This window comes from Protopterus annectens, chromosome 7.part0 (assembly GCF_019279795.1).
Source record: "Protopterus annectens isolate FY-2018-M chromosome 7.part0, PAN1.0, whole genome shotgun sequence".
Taxonomy (NCBI): Eukaryota; Metazoa; Chordata; order Ceratodontiformes; family Protopteridae; genus Protopterus; species Protopterus annectens.
This window is the reverse complement of record NC_056739.1, coordinates 1,332,083,432-1,332,101,513: the sequence shown is the minus strand read 5'-3', so window position 1 is coordinate 1,332,101,513 and position 18,082 is coordinate 1,332,083,432. Positions and strand designations below refer to the sequence as shown.

Below are 18,082 nucleotides of genomic sequence, written 5' to 3'. Positions count from 1 at the left end.
GTATTGGAAGCCTCTGGGACAGGAATCTATCCCTCCAGCATGTTCTGTTTATTGTGGAGACAAGGTTTAGGTCCCTACATCGTGTATCTCAGAGGGATTGGGATTTCTTAAGGTCTAGCATGTCCAACAGCTCTGGGTTTGATATAGCTTTGTATGTTAGGTAGGGATCACCTCAGAGTAGGCAATATGCTATGGAGTAAAGCTAGAGTTTTTTCAGATGGTCAGCGTACGGCATCTGTTTGAGTCCCATAATCCTCTTTGTGAGGTACTTCTGAGGCCTTTCTAGCTGTTGAAGATGTCTTGTGGGGTACATTCCAAAAGGGGCATTATACTCAGTAATGGGTCTAATGAGAGCAGAGTAGAGGGGAACAATGACCTCTTTTTTTCTGGAGGAGAACCCTTTTGTGATGAGGTGTGCCACGAAGAAGGATTTCCTGACTACTGTGGCAATGTGATTATCAAAGGAGAGACTACTGTCCACCCGAGTCCCAAGGTCTCTTATCACACCTTCAGCATTAAGTGGACTGCCACCTATATGGTAGTTCATGGGTACAGAGTTTTTTCCAAAGGGGATGACAATTCACTTTTTGGCACTCAGCTTGAGGCCATGGCTCTGACACCAAGCATCTGTCTCAGTGAGCCCCTTCTGCAGGATGTCCACATCATTAAGGGACTTGACTATGGCACCTAATTTGCAGTCATCTGCAAACTTCATCAGCCAGAGGCCCTCTGATTTAGCCCATACTTCAGAGAAGTAGATACCAAACAGGAGAGAACCCAGAACTGAACCCTGTGTCACTCCACTTGTCACTGGTTTGAAGTCAGATTTGGAGTCTGAAACTTTTACAGTGTGGGTTCTGTCAGTGAGCCAGTTGGCGACCCATCTTGTAATGTAAGGATTTATACCCAGTTTAGTGAGTTTATCTATAATTACAGAATAGGGGGTGGTGCCGAAAGCCTTGGCAAGATCAAGGTAGGCTGCATGAATTGCCTTGCCCTCATATACGGCTTTGGTGACTGTTTCAAAGAAGTCGATCAGGTTCAGGAGGCATGAACTGCCCTTCACAAACCCAAACTGGGTGGGGTCCACAGTTTGCAGGTTACCAATGTCTTTGTTTATGAGTTACATGATGATATGTTCCATGGCCTTGCAGACCAGGCTTGTCAGGCTAATAGGGCGATAGTTCCCAGGGTCTGTGGTGGATCCCCCTTTATGGAGTGGTATAACTACCGCTGTGCACCATTCAGTGGGTACAAAGCCTGAAGTGAGGCTATGATTGAACATAGTGCTTAGGTGGGGAGCCAATTCGTTCTGCAGTTCATGTAGAACGCAGCCTGGGATATTGTCCGGTCCCATGGATGCTGTGTTTTTAGCTTTGGAGAGTGCAGTCTTTACCTGCACAGTTGTGATTGCAGGGGCTCTGAATTCTTCCGGTACAGCTATGGGCCCTTTAGGGGGTGATGGGTTCAATGCTAACTTTACTCCCCTATCAGCCAGGATGTTGGCGATATCAGTTGGTTCTGTGATTTTCATGCCATTGTGCTGTAACTCAGAGCAGATATGGGTGTTGCCATTGAGATTCTTGACATAGCTATAGAATGCTTTGTGGTTGTCCTTGGAATCAGTGGAAATCTTGTTTTCATAGCTAGCTTTGGAGGATTTTTATGATGGATCTTAGCTTCTTACTGAGGCTGACTAGGGAGCTCCTCCACTCATGGGATTTTACTCTCTTTTGCAACAGTTTCTTCCTTCTGTTGTATAGTTTGTTTATAGCAGGGGACCATCAGATTGGCTTCCTTTTGAGGATAGCGTTTTGGTTCTGTTGGGGGATAGCACGATCCATGCACTCGTGTAAGTGCTTATAGAGTGCATTTGTATAGGATTCCGTAGTCATAAGTGAATCGTCATTCGGCATGGGTGTCGTAAAGTTTGCCACTTCTGTCTTAAGTAGCTTGAAGTTGGCTTTGGAGAATTTTTTTTACAGTGGTTTCCTTGATGGGGCGTGGGAGCATGATGTGGATATCTATGGTGATTAGCTTATGGTTGGATCTGACCAACAAGGAGTTGACTTCAGGTGTGGAACACAGGTCACTCAGTTTGGTAATAACTAGGTCTAGAATATTGTTGCCCCTGGTTGGGGTGTGGATAAGTTGATCCAGGGCATCGGAATTTATGAATTCTAGAAAGAGTTGAGCTAAGGAGTTGGTACATGAGTAGTTTTCCCAGATAATGATGGGGTAGGTAGAATCTCTCATTATTAGGGTGTTTGGTTGAACCCTAATAGTTTCCAGTATATCAAGAAAACAGGAGAGGAAATCCTGGGGCATGGTAGGGGATCTGTAGCAAGCTACAATTTGGATGGCAGTTTTGCCCAGAGTTAGTTGCACTTGGATAACTTCGGATGCATTATGTTGGGCAACTAGCCTGGAGGTGTGGATATCCTTGATGAATATGGACACACCTCCACCTTTGGTGTTCCGGCCCTGGTTAGATGGCCGAAAGGTATGGTATGAGTTATAGCCTGGTAATGCAGGGGTGTTTTCTGAAGCCTTGAACCAGGTTTCAGTCACTGCACAGATATTGATGTTCTCCATTTTAAGGAGTGCCTAGAGTGAGTGCATTTTGAGGTTTAGACTTCTAGCGTTGAGTAGCATTACCTTCAGTTTTTGCATGCCTGTACCTGTTACGGTAGTGGGTTTGTCATTTGAACCTTGCCTAAAAAAGGCACTATAGGGGCGGCAAGATCCTTAGCCAGTATCTGGAATCCCAGGGGCAACAGGTGTAGGCCATCTCTGGTAAAGCATCTCTTTCTTTTTCTTTTTCCTTACCCTTGTTTTCATTTTTGCAATCCATCCATAAATATCCAGTTTTGTTATATTAATAACATTTTAATTCATGTTTTTGCATCATGTCCCATTTCCCCACAAATATAACATTTTCTTTCATCACCATTACTTATCAGATGTCCTTTTCCACAAAAATCATGTTTTGGGTTGTCCCCAGTATTTTATGACACCCCTATTCCCCTCTACATTTGTTATGCTTGGTATATAAAGAAGTTATTTACTCACCATAATGTTCCATCTATGCTGTCCATTTTCATTCTTCCTCAACAAATGGATTTGGATCCAACCCTTGGATCTGACTCAACCAGTTTTTCCAGTACATGGAACACTGAAACTCTCAAGCTCCTCCATTACCTATAATGCACTAGTCCCCTACCATACTTGAGATCTTGTTTGCTGACCTTCTAGACTACATAGTAAATAAATACAATCTGGAGCTCAAATGAAGGAACATTGGTTCCTTTAGCATCTTCTAATCCTTCCAGAAGTCAAATTGGTAGGGGGTTGGGAGGAGGGGAGTTGATGAAGAATGAAAATGGATAACCCAGATGGAATATTATGGTGAGTACATAACGTCTTTATCTGATGTCATTTTCATTCATTCCTAAACAAATGAAACAGAGTCCCCAGCTACCTAAATCCTGGAAGGACTATTAAGGAAGGAGATTCCTTTGCACCAGTGATCCAAAGGCTGCTCTTCCCCTACAGATCAGATCCAATTTGTAATGAGTAATAAGGGTATGAGGATTAGCCCAAGCTGCAGCTGCACAAATATCATCCAAGGAAGATCTGGATAAAAATACTGAAGAAGTTTCCATATACCTGGTGAAATGAGCTTTTGGTGGTTTTGGCAAAGACGTGCCCAATTTATAATTAAAAAAATGTAATTCAGTTACCATTTCGCTAAGGTCACTTTAATAAGTAGTTTGTCCAATTCTGAATCCAAAAAAAAGAAAGAAATAGTTGGTCTGGTTTCCTGAAAATTTTTGTCCCATGTAAATAAAAATGTAACTTTCTGTGAACATCCAATATATGCAGCATATACTTTCCTTTGTTTGTGAGGTTTGGAAAAAAGACTGGAATACTGATAGCTTGAGTGATATTGGATTCTGACATCACCTTAGGAAGGAAGGATGGATTGGTTCATAAGCATACTCTATCCTTTTGAAAAATCCAGTACATAGGCTTAGAAGATAAGGCTTGAAATTCTGAAACTCTTCTAGCAGAGGTAATGGCTATTTAAAAGACGGTCTTCCAGGTTAAAAAAATTAGTTCACATTTCGCTGATGGTTCCAAAGGGGGATTAGGGCAAAGATTGTAAAAACAAATTTAAATCCCACGGGTAGTGGGATCTGTAAAAGGGGGTCTAAGAAGAAAATGTCCCCTTATAAAGGTCTTACAAAGTTTGGAAGAAACTAAAGATGAATATTTACTCCAATGTGAAAATTAGAAATGGCAGAAAGTTGTACTTTAATAGCTGAAGAACTAGAACCTTCATTAAAAATTATAGCTAAAAACTTGAGAACTTTAGGAAATGGTGCCGAAAAGGGATCAATGTCATTTTGCTGTGCCCAAACAACAAATCGTTTGCATTTAATTCTGTAAATTCTTCTAGTGGAAGCTTTATGGGAAGATAAAAAAATGTGGCAGCAAGGAGAAGAGAGCCTGGGCCGTCAAGCTATCAATGGAATTGGAGAAGCCATGCAGTTAGTTTTAGGCCTAAAATGTTGGGGTGTATCATATCTGTCAGATGAGGCAGGAGGTCTGGAACTAGAGGCCAAAGAAAGAGGAACCAAATTTGATGAGGCCAATGAGGAGGAATGGGGATGACTGTGCTTTTCAATCAAGATGTTTTCTGAAAAAAAATGGGGATTAGAGGTACTGGGGGAAGGCACAGAGGAGACTGGGGAGCCAATAGTGGAGAAGAGCATCTCTCAGTGACTCCCCTCGGTGGGAAGATCAGGGCAAAGAACCTGTTGCACTTGTTGCTGTTGAGGGGAGATGCAAAGAGGTCACAGCAAGGCTGGACCAATCAATAGAAAATCTTTTTCACCACTTTCATGTTAAGTGACTACTCGTGAGGCATTACAATTGACCTGGTTAACTTGTTGGCTGTCATATTAGATTTCCCTGGAATGTGCATTGCTATCAGAAATCGATTGGATAAGATCAACCATTGCCACACTCTCAAAGCTTCTCAGCACAGGGGGCAATATTTGGTTCCTCCTTGTTTGTTGATGTACCAGACCACTTACATACTCTCCTACTGAACTGCAAAAGTCTCAGAAGGGAAAATGTCTTGGAAGACCTGCAACACTAGGAGGACAGCTCTCATTTCTAGGTCATTGATATGCAAACTGGTCTTTCCCAAGTAGTGCCCTCTCACCTGATTTGGGAAATGTCCATGGTAACTATGGCCTTGGGCTGAAGGAAAGTGAAGGGATGATCTTGCATTACCTGATCTGAGTAAGTCCACCAACAGAGGTAATTTTTGCATGCCTGAATTATTTTGATTTGGGTGGTCAAAGGTTGATGAAGAATAAACCACTGAGTCACTAGGGTCCACTGAACAATTCTCATGTGGTATTTTGCTAAGAGAACCAAAATGATCACAGCAGCCATTGACCCCAATGCTTGAAGAATCAATCGCACAGAGAGAAGAATTTTGAATGATCTTTTTGACTTGGAACTGTATGGTTTGCACCCTTGGTAAAGGAAGGGAGGCTGTCAAGGAAAGTGTGCTGAACAATGCTCTGATGAACTCCAACCTTTGTTGAGTTGAGATTTGTTGTGCTTGATTGTAAATTCCCAGGTAAGAGCATAACTGGAATACATAATCTTGTGCTTTGATCAGAAGATGCCTGGCCAGAGTGGATATGAGCCAGTCGTCTAGGTAAGAAAACACCCATAATCCTTGAAGTCTCAAGTGAGCTGCCACTACTGCCATGGGGGCTGTGGTGAGACTAAATGGCAGAGTCCTGAATTGGTAGTGACTGGCTCCCAGCCAGAAATGTAGGAATGTTCTGAACTGTCTTAATTTTTATATGACAGTACACATTCTGAAGATCTACTGAGCACATCCAGTCATCCTTGTGCAGAAAGGGCATAATGGACTGAGCTGTGACCACCCAGAACTTGGTGTACTGAACTGACTTGTTCAGATTGCTGAGATCCAAAATTGGTCTCCAGTCCCCTGTTTTCTTTGGGACTAAAAAGAGTGCTGGACTCTTTCTGGTCACAGTGACATTTTGGATGACTTTTTTCTAGCAGCTTTTTTATTTCTAGTTTCCTTCTGAAGGGGTAGAACATTGGGGATTTTGTTTACTGTTAAGGGGGGAGGGGAGGGAAAAGGGTATTATATAACCTGTGGAAATAATCCTCTGCATCCATGAATCTTCTGTAATCTCTAGCCACTCTCTTGGGTGCAAGGATAAACAACCCCCAACTGACTCCAGAGGTGGACAATTGGGACTCCTTTAAGGAGCACTGTTAGATCTGTCAGATGATGTCTCTCTAGACCCTTGGTTTTGTGGGCCTCCTCTGCCACATGGACAGTGTCTTCCATTAGAGATCCCCCCTCTGTCTCAGGGGAACTTTCCACACATGGATCTTGCAAGGGTTCCTGGGACTTTCTAAACCACAATTTTCAACCACTTTGTTGATTTCTAGAAAAGGTTCTTTGAGGAGCTGAAAAACATATGCTCACAGCAGACAGGGTTTAACCATCCTGCTCACACCTGGGTAATGTTATGTGTCTTTACTCTTGGGGCCAAATAAAGAACTTCTGTCAAAGGAAGCATTGATGAAGGAAAACTTGAAGGGCTCCACAAAATCACACAGGTGCACCCATGCATGTCTCCTAAAGGAAATGCCTGAACCCATCACCATTGAGGTACCTTCAGCTGCATGTAAGATGAGCCTCATGGATGAATTTGAAATAGACTGTAGGGTAGCTAAGTGTGGTCCCAGAGAGGGATTTGGTGAGTACTTTAATGAAATGCCTCTGAAGTCTTTTGGAGTGTGCCAAATAATTCAGTGACCAAAGTGCAAAAGTCACTAAGAATATACATGCTTCCTGAATCTGTACAGCCTCCTACACACCTCGTTAAGGGGAATAAACACAGGAACTTTGTTCTGCAAGCTCCTTTTTTGTGGTTGCTGCTTTGCTTGAGGCTCTTTAGTATGTCTCCAAAGGAGATGTCATCAGGGGGTGATCTTGGGGACCCTTCCCCCTTATCGAAAGGAGGAGAAGGTAACCACACACACTACAAACCCAGTCTCACATAAACCAACAACAACTGCAAACCAAACACATAGTAACACAAAGACATACTCGGAGGCTCTAATAAAAAACTTATCGAAACAACAGAGGCTCCCAAAGCAGACATCCAAGAAAACACCACCTCAAAACTCTGCACAAGCAACACATAGTACACAAAGTCAGTGTGCCAAACAATCACAGCCCTTAAGGCAAAACACCATGCCTGATACACTAGTAATAGGTGACTCTATAGTCAGACACACTGACGTCCCGCTTATCAGGCTGAACAAAGAAAGGGTAACGGTGAGCTGCCTGTCAGAAGCTAGGATCCACCACATAACACAAGCACTCACGTCACTCCAAAGCAAGTACAAATATGACTCCGTCATTGTCCATGCCGGCGTGAATGACCTGAGACGTACCTCCTTGGACTACATGAAAAGAGACATAGAGGAGCTCTCTGATTATGTAGCCCAGGCCGGTATGACCCTGACCCTGAGCAGCATCTTGCCCTCACCAAGAATGATGCCACAATATAAAGACAAGATGATCAGCTTTAATAATTGGCTCAATTACTGGTGTCATTCTAGGGGGATCCAATGTCTGTCTGCCTGGGATGACATGCGGACAAGCCACGTTGCTTCGCAAGGGATGGCTTGCACCTGTCACCACTGGGCTTCCAGATATTGGCTAAGGCTCTTGCCACCCCCATAGTGCCTTTTTAGGCAAGGCTCAAAAGACAAACCCACCTTAGAAAACAATAAAGGAAAAAAACTAAGGGTAATGCTGCTCAATGCCAGAAGTCTAAATCTCAAGATGCAGGCTCTCGAAGCACTCCTCAGTATGGAGAGCATCGATGTCTGTGCAGTAACTGAAACCTGATTCAAGGCTCCTGAGAGCACCCCAGCCCTACCAGGTTATACCTCGTATCATGCATTTCGGCCCCAAAACCTGGGCCGAACCACAAAAGGAGGGGGAGTGTCCATATTCATTAAAGACACCCACACCTCCAGGTTAGTGGCAACACACGAAGCATCGGAGACCATCCATGTGCAACTAACCATAGGCAAAACTGCTATACAACTTGTAGCATGCTACAGACCACCCTCACAATCTCAGCAACTCAATTCAGCCTTCCTGAAGACACTGGAGGATATGAATGTCTCACCAAATACCATCATATTGGGAGACTTCAACTACCCAAATATAGGCTGGGTGCATTACTCAAGCCCCAACACCCTAGCTCAAAGGTTCCTGGAATTCATCAACTCAACTAGTCACCTCCCCCACAACGGGAAATAATATACTTGACCTGATCATCACAAACATGGGGACAAAATGCTCAACACCGGAAGTATACCCCTCACTAGTGAGATCAGACCATAAACTAATAACCCTAGATATTCATATCCTACCTCCACCCCAGCACAAAAGACCACAGTGAGAAACTTCTCAAAAGCTGACTTTACACTCCTTAGGACTGAAATGGTATCCTTCAAGCCCCCTGGGCCAGTGGAAACCACATCCCACACTGCTGAATCCTTCACAAATGCTTTCTACGGGCATCTCCAAGAATGCATGGATCATGCAATCCCAAATAAAACCAAAACCCTTTCCACCAAAGGCAGGCATCCTATCTGGTGGACCCCAGCCATAAACAAACTTTATAACAAGAGAAGGAAGCTACTGCAAGACAGAGCAAAATCCCATAAAGAGAAGGCATCCCTGATCAGCACTAGCAAAAAACTACATTCGCTAATAAAATCATCAAAGGCCAACTTCGAGAGAAAAATAGCTAAGGACACTAAAGATAATCACAAGGCCTTCTTCAGTTATGTTAGAAACCTGGGCGGAAACCCTCAGATATGCGCAGAGTTAGTTCATAACGGCAAAAAATACACTGAACCCACAGATATTGCCAACATACCGGCAGACAGGTTCAGTGCAAATTTCTCCCCTCCCTCTCCCCCAAAAGACAAAATAAATATCTCCGCTGAATGCAACCTCCCTGAAATCTCAGATGTCCAGGTGAGAGCTGCCCTCAGCAAAGCTAAAAATACAGCATCCATGGGACCTGACGCTGTCCCAGGTTGCGTGCTACGTGAACTCCTAGACGAACTAAACCCGCATATAAGAACGCTGTTTAATCTTAGCCTTGCTACAGGATACGTCCCTGAACACTGGCGTACAGCTACAGTGGTCCCACTCCACAAAGGTGGCACCTCTACAGACCCTGGAAACTACCGCCCCATAAGCTTGACCAGCCTGGTCTGCAAAGCTATGGAAAGGATCATTATGGAACTCATAAACAAAGACATCGGGGACTTACAGACAATTGACCCTACCCAGTTCAGCTTTGTAAAAGTCAGATCCTGTCTTTTAAACCTGGTGGACTTTTTTGAAACAGTCACTAGAGCCATCGATGAAGGCAAAGCAGTTCATACAGCCTACCTAGATCTGGCAAAAGCCTTCGACACAATACCCCACTCAGGCATCATAGACAAGCTCAACAGCTTAAATGTAAACCCGTTTGTCACAAGATGGGTTGCAAACTGGCTAAAGGACAGAACCCACAAAGTCAGAATAGCTGGAGCTATGTCAGACTCTAAGCCAGTCACAAGTGGAGTCCCACAGGGCTCTGTCTTGGGACCCCTCTTGTTTGGCATTTATTTCTCAGATGTGCAGGCAAACATAGGGGGGTTGTGGCTGACAAAGTTCGCAGACGACTGCAAACTAGGTGCCATAGTCGACACACCAGCCAACACATGCATCCTCCAGAAGGGCCTCACAGAAACAGATGACTGGTGCCAGAGTCATGGCCTTAAACTAAATGCCAAAAAATGTATAGTCATCCCCTTTGGAAAAAACAAAGTACCCACAAATTACTACATAGGTGGTAATCCATTAAGTACGGAAAAAGTAATCAGAGACCTGGGGACCCAAGTTGACAGTGACCTCTCATTTGACACCCACGTCGCCAAAGTGGTTAGAAAGACCTTCTACCTTGCCCACCTTATCATGAAGGGATTCACATCTAGATCAAAGGATGTCATTGTACCCTTATATTCCTCCCTTATCAGGCCTATGATCGAGTACAATGCCCCATTTGGTATGTACCTCACCCGGCACCTGCAGCAGCTGGAGAGACCCCAAAAGTACCTTACCAAGAGGATCAAGGGTCTCCAGCATATGTCATATGCTGCCAGACTGAAAAAGCTCCAGCTCTATTCAGTAGCATACCGCCTGCTCAGAGGTGATCTGTGCCTTACGTACAAGGCCATGTCCAATTCAGAATTAATGGACATGCTCTACCTCAAAAAATCCAAATCCATCAGAGCCATGAGAGCTAAAGATCTAAACCTCAGCACAAATATGAATAGGACATGCTGGAGGGACAGATTCATAACCCAGAGGTTTCCCGCACTCTGGAACAGGATACCTGTCCATGTTAGGCAGAGCCCCTCACTGACTCTCTTCAAGAGAAATCTGGACGAATGGATGGGTGATCGTAGGTTTATCCTGGGGGTCATCTCTGTGTCTTTGCTAGATAGAAGCACAGTAAACTAAATTTAATTTAAATTGTACACTTTTGTATCATTACATGGGGTGGCGAAAGCCACATACACTTTGGCTAGGCTTATAAATGCCCTACGGCAGATAGCCTAGTACTATACTATGAAACTATGATCATAGTATAAAATAGTACTCCTATGCTCTAAAATTACTTATCCTTGGGTGGTGCCAGTATCCTGTCTGGTCCATTGGGGATCAGTTCAATAGAATCAGGCTCCTTCCACGCCCATGAAGAGATCAAATCATTGAGCTCATTGGTGGGTGGAGTCATCCAGGAGGTAGACTGGTCAGCCCCAAAGGCTTCCAGGAATACTGATTCTTCTTGGGAGGGGTTGTCAGTAGACCAACTAGCCCTTTGCTTGAGGCTCTCTAGTATGTCTCCAAAGGAGATGTCATCAGGGGGTGATCTTGGGGACCCTTCCCCCTTATCGAAATCAGTGTCATCTGTGACAGACTCATGGGGAGAGTCTAAGTACCTCCTTTTGCACTTTTTCTTCCTAGGGACGTCTTTGGTGGGATGTTCTAGAGAAGTATCGTAGGATATCAATATACTCTGCTGGGTATACTGGAGACTTTGGGCTGGCTGTCCCTGTGGTGCAGGAAGTTGGGGCTCAAGACACAAAGATAACTGGGTCTGTTAAATAGGAGCAGAGGAGGGCGGATACATCCTTTCTCTTGGCACAGAGAAATCTTTCTCTATTACTTTGAAAGTAGAATGCTTCAGAGAAAAAGAGATTGACGACTCCAAGAAGACATGCTTCCAGATCATTGGCTCCTTCTGACCCAATGGCAAACCACTCAAAGCAGGGGCTGGAGCCAAGCTGTCCAGCACCAAGGCTCCAAGGGGCAGAGACAGATCAACAACCTCAGACTCAACTCCAACACCTAAGATCCAGCGTGGATGCTAAGGCCATGAGAGTCATTTGGCTTCGATGTGCTCAGAGATGATCCACTCAGGGATGATATCATCATAGAAGATACAACTATCTTCGTTTTCAATACGGAAGGATCATGAATTCTCAGATCCAACTGCTCCAAAACCAAAGGTCAGATTAGAGTAGGAGACAAAATAGGTGGGGTAATACTCAAACATCTCCGGACCTGATGGAGTGGGAGCCGGGAGAACCCCCATTTGGATTTGCGTCAAGAGAAATTTCCTCATCATCCTGTCCACATCTGCTTTGGTCAGACTTCTGGAGGAACAGGAAGAAGAAGCTATAGACAAAGTCCTAGAATGGTGATGGCTTTCCAGAAAAGGAGATGGGAGATGACAGAATACAAAATCTAGGCTTGGAGGAGCATGGCCTCGAGGTGATTTTTCTTCATGCTTTGTCAAATCCAAAGACATCAGATCTGATGTATTTATCATAGTCTTTGGATATGAAGTAATCAGACAGGAGGATTTCTTCTTCAGATCCAAACAGATTGGCTCCAAAGGTTTTGAAAGTTTTAGAGGCACTTCTGAACCCAGGGACGAAGAACTTGTGGGGTTCAGGTAATGCTTTCTGACCTCTTTCTTGTCAGATTTCCTAGAGGTTTGAGCCCCAGATGGTGTATCAGAGGATTTATAAGGGAGCAATCCTCTTAAAATAAGTTTATTTCTACAGTCAATAAGGGCCCTAGGGTTAAAGGGCTTAAAGATATCATAGGCAGAACCCAAATTAGCCAGGCCTAAACAATAAACACACACAGTGTGTGCATTCGATAATGAAATTTTATGGCCACAGGCCATACATTTTTAAAACCAGAGACTTTCTCAGCCATAACTATTACAATAATCAATAGAAAGGAAAATTATAGAGAATATATTTTTTGTAGCTAAAGAAAAATGAAAACGGAACTATTACCAGCAATGGAAATAAAGTGAAGTACCTAAAAGGTTTAAGGGAGAAAGAGGAAAAGAAAATGTTCTTCTGCCTTCTTTTCTACTACTCCCCTTTTGCCTTCTTTTACTTTCTCTGCATATGTTTTCTTTTCTATCTCACCACTACTTTTCAGGATCGTCTCTGCATCCTCCTTTTTTTTTCTTTTTGTATCCCCCAAGGAAACATCTCCTTCATTTTCTAGCTCACTCTGCATCACCATTTCTTTGAGTAAATCATCCTGCTATCCTCCTGACTGGAGAGTTGTAATTATGCATCTATCATTTATTGACTCATTTCCATCAAACAGATTTCTTTGAAGCATTTCCTCAGAATACTGACACATTCTCAGGTCTTGATATTTGCTTTCGCCTCCATTTCTTTGGCAACTCCTTTATCTCCTTCTCTCTACATCTGCCTCTTTGCTTCCCTCAGTCACCTCTGCACCTGGCACAGAAACAGCAATGCTCCTGCAAAATGAGTCCCAATTGCAACAATGACAAGAAGGGAAATTTCCCTGATGCCCTGGGTAAATTTCCCCTAGCAGTATAATTACTACCTCGTCTCTCTCCTGAAAATAGATCTGTATCCTAGAGGGACTCATCTGTTCAATAAAGGAAAAAATAAAAATAGAATAAGTTGAAGAAGAAGCCCAGATAGAGGACTTAGCTTTAGGGGTAGCCTGTAGTTTCTCAAACTCCAACTCTGTCTAATTAAAATTATTTTTTTTCCCTTTCCTTTACAACTAGAGGACTTAAAAGTAGAATGAACATTAAAATCCTTGTAAAAATGCTATTGCCCTAAACATCTCATGCATCTAATGTGCTTATCCTGAGGTGAATCCTTAGCTCTATAATTACGCTCTACTTAGCTTTAGTGATAGTTATATTTCTGACCCATGACTAAGAGGTGCAAAGAGAAACAACACTACCATGGAAGTAAAACGATTGCAAACGGAGAGTTGGAGGGGTGCCTACCTGGGACTACTATATCCAAGTTAAAAAAATAAGCAATACTCTCTCAGGAGACAATAAAAGCGACAAACTGATCTGTAGGTTGTCTAGAATCAAGAAGCCAGATGAAGTATATGCAGACTGAATACAAATAACCACACAAAATGCTGCATAATAATGGAACTCCCCTTGTCGTCCACAGACTGACAGCAACAATTGTACAATCCAGAAATGTTTAAACGTCAAACCAACAGAAAAGACAAAGTTAGTTGAGCACATTCATCCAAATACAAATGGACTTCATCAGAACAGTTGAAGAACTTTGTGATGACATTTTCATAAACTCATGTATTAAAAAACAGAATGCCCTTAAAGATACATTACATATATTCTTTGTCAACCTACACGTCATATAATCAAAATCAAAATGAAATGGAATATTGTAAAACATTAAAATAAATACAGAATAATAAGTATTTAAACTGCCTACAAAATTTGTGGAAAATAGAACCACTTGAAAACAATCTATACATAATCTATATGAATGGTAAAGGCTCCCTATTCAAATCTGCACACAAATTAACTAAATATAACCACATAGTATACATATCGCGTGGTCATATAATAAATACATTAAAAATAATAAATATTTCATAATTTGGCTGCTTGCATATTAAGTGCAGGTATAATAAGTATGTGATCATTTAATTCAGGAAGAGAGGTGGCATTCAACTGAAATTGCCACATAAGTTTTCTATACTCTCTTCTGTTCTTCCATGCCCCACCCCTAAGATCTTGTGGAAATAGAATTTAGAGACCTTATGTGGTAATTGTGATTGAATGTCACCTCCCCTCCAGGATAAATGATCAAATTTCTCTAACATCCACACTTAATATGCAAGCAGCCAAATTATGAACTATTTATTTATTTTTCCCTATTTACTGTTCTTCTCATCACAGTGCTGGATAGGCAGAATTCCAAGCTGTACATTCAGTCGTCAGAGGCAGGCTTCCATAGGTATATATTGGAGAACTGGCAGAGTAACACTACCTCTAGTTTTGGAGATTACATCTTACTTGTACTCATTGGTAAATGAGTGGACTGTAGACCAAGGAGTCTTACAAGATGGCCATACAGGACACAACTTTCAAAAAGGCATAGAAATCACTACTAATCTAATAAAATAATGCATATGCCCTCTGAAGATTTATTTCTCAAATCAAACTAGAAATGAATGCAAGAAACTATCCAATTTGAAATATGTTGCTTTCCACTGAGGTACCCAGCTTATTAGATGCAAAGGAGATGAGTTACTTGGGTTTCCAGATGTTCTGGGTTCTGGAAACATCTATATATTTGTCTTCTATGATTAACCTTGTGTAAGAATTGCTTACCTTCAACTTTTGGATGATGATAAAAACAGGGCAGCAACATCTTCTGATTCAGGTCAACTGATGTGAACTTGGCATTGCTTGGTCATGAAGCAAGGACTATTAAAAATTGCAACTCTCTCTTTGCAGAAAATGGTACATGGCTGAAAGCTCATAAGATCTTGAAGTTCAAAAGTTCTCCTAGTTGACATAGCAATCAAAGTATCTCTTTCTTTGTTAAAGTTTCAAACTAAATTAAATACTCATTCATCTGAGGATTTCTCAAAGTCTTCAGAATAAAACCCAAATCTACCTTCTGGCTGTAAACCAATAACTAAGTTGTTTGTAATGGAAGAAATGAGGTTCAAATCTCCCAGTACAAACAACTTATTTATTGATTTACAGCCTGAATGTAAATGCCAAGGAAGACAGACTGACAATAGTGAACAACATGTCTCACGGGACTGATAACATGAACCCTTTGACAAAAGCCTACAGACTCCCTATGGTTTGGGAAGCTGAAGTTTATTTACTGGGCAGAGCACTGTTCACTGTGAACCAATTTCAGGCACAACCATTGTGATTAAATTGAAGGATTATTTTTTTTAACAGACATGAGCAAAAGCAACAAGCAATACATCAGAAAGCATTAAAGTTCTCTAAACTATTTAGTCTGAGAGAGTAAAGGAAAAAGGTTATTCCTTAAGGTTTTACCAGGGTATTTCAGGGCCTTTTAAAACCTGGGTAACTTTCATGGTGAAGCAAACATATTCCCATGTAAGAAGAGGTCAGATTTCGAAAAAGTAGTGGGTTAAAGCTTCCAATCATGCTCCAGGTAAATTACCCTGCTTAGGTTTCCTGCTGATTCTTTTTGCTTAGCTTTGTGTGCTATTTGCAATTACATGAACAATGCCATCTCTCTCGACTGTATGGCTAGCCTGCAGAGATGATTGTACAGGTTCTGTTTTTCTTGTCCTTTCTTATTTCCTTTGTGCCACATGTCCACTTACTTGTCCTGAAGTACTCTTGATGGTAGATACTTTCTGAAAGGGTCTATATTAGATCAGCAAACGCTTAAAAAAGCTAACGCTGATTGATCGAACTTATGTGAGCAAATGTTTAAAATATTGAAGCAACAGAAACCTGAATTTTTTCCTAGGGAAAGAATTTGGTTGTCTGTTTCTGTTGCTTCGGTATTTTCAGTGCTGTGGTGGAAAGTTACGGGTCGGATTCAGGTAAGTGTGCGATTGTGTGGATGTGAGTGTTAGGGTGGGTTAGGTGAGTTAGGTTTAGGGCGCAGGTTAGGCATGCGTGTGATTGTGTGGACGTGAGGGTTAGGTAAGTTAGGGTTAGGGAGCGGGTGAGGTGAGTGTGCAATAGTGACGGACCTTAGGGTTAGGGTTTGGGTTAAGGTAAGTGGATAGTTAGTGGTGTGTGTATAGTTTAGTGTAGGGTTAGGTGTCAGATTTTAGGTGTATGTGTGTGGATTGCTGTTGGTTTGGTGTGCTTGTGTTGTTAGTATGTGTTTTGGATCAGCGATTTTTTTCCCTAGGAAAAACATCGCTGATCTGATAGTTCAAGATTGTAAGCTTTCGCTTACATAAGTTTGATCGACCAGTGTTAGCTTTTTTAAGCATTCGCTGATCTGATATAGACCCTTTCTGAAAGTCTTTAATGCCAGAGCTGCTAGTTAATGTGCCACCTACTTTGCACATGGGACCAAATTCCTTGGATTCATAGATTTTGAAGATAAGCACATCATCTGCAGTTATTGGAAATGAAAAACCCATGGGGCCATGATAGGCTTTCATGAATTATGTCAGTTAGTTATAGTCCCTGGACTGTATTGTATCAGTTCATATGAAATACATTTTACTAGGAAGAATGCACACTGTGTGAACTGTACGTCCCTTATCCAACACTGTGAAAAGTAGAACATTTAGGCATTTCGGCATTATACCTAAAACACCAGAATATGTACATTTTAAGTAATACTCACAAGACATAAAGGATACTTGGCATTTCAATCACTTGTACATGGAAATCAGAATGTAGAACTTTTGCACAACTGTTGGGCTTTGAAAAATATACAACACATACACTGTGCATGCAAGATTTAATAATTTCTTGAGTTCTTTAAATATATTTATAAAAGTGTTTTTTCTTATTTGCTTTGTTGTCACAACAAATAGTTTTTTAAAAAATTCTTTATCTGTTATGACATATGTACTATACCATTTTAACTTAACCCTAATCTAATGGTGATTTTAAGTAGAAGATTAACTTGTCAATTTCAATGCTGACACCATATAATCAGTCTCAGTATTGAGTGTACGCTTTTAAATTATATTAACTAGACCTGCTTTGAATCAAATATGTGTCAATTAATGTGGGTGAATGAAACATTTTTCCTGGGAATCGAATCTTGAAGATCACAATCAACGTGAAATAAAATGAGGCTTCCACAGGGCCACTAAAAAGTATGGTACATAGGTTCATAGGTAGGTACTAGGATATTGGCCCTAGGGCCTATAAAAGCCTAGCCATAACGATTCCCTGGTTATTGCTTCCCACAAATATTTACTTTCCTGGACAGAGCAAGTCAACAGTATTCTTCTATGATACTAAGATATGTAACTGGCAATAAGAAGCTGATTTCCTTAAACAGATCGAAAGCATAAAGACAGTGGAACTCAGAGGGGACATAATACTTTTTACTGTACCACTACAGAATTTACAATTATTCAAGCTTTCAGACTAACAGAAGTCCTTCATCAGGAGTTATGTTACTCATACTAGTTAACAGTACTTCAGTATCCACTTGTGCCTAGAAAGGGAAGTACATCATTTACTTCTCATTAACTATAAAGACATTTGAAAAATGGCAAGGTGATAAAATATAAAATGTGCTGTTTGGATGCTTATACAACGTGTGTGTGTGTGTGTGTGTGTGTGTGTGTGTGTGTGTGTGTGTGTGTGTGTGCGTAAGTAATTGTGTATGATTGTGTGAGACAGAAATTTTAGAAGACCAGGTTATGGCCTGCCATAAAAGTAAAGGTTTCTCCCTGTATGTTACATTAGCGTCAAAAGAGATGGGCGGGAAAATAATTATATCCAGGGAAGGAAAACAAGTTATAACTTCTAATTTATTAGACTGTCTTATCATAGTGTCTTTTGAAATGAGTTTTTCTGGCAAATGACAACTGCATTTGAAC

General features: G+C 41.6%; 1 protein-coding gene across 1 annotated transcript in view; it reads right to left on the bottom strand.

Moving 5' to 3' along the window:
* The window catches only part of CFAP161 (cilia and flagella associated protein 161), a 249,064-nt gene that overhangs the window by 122,944 nt on the left and 108,038 nt on the right, over positions 1 to 18,082 (bottom strand). The gene's annotated exons all lie outside the window — the stretch shown is intronic.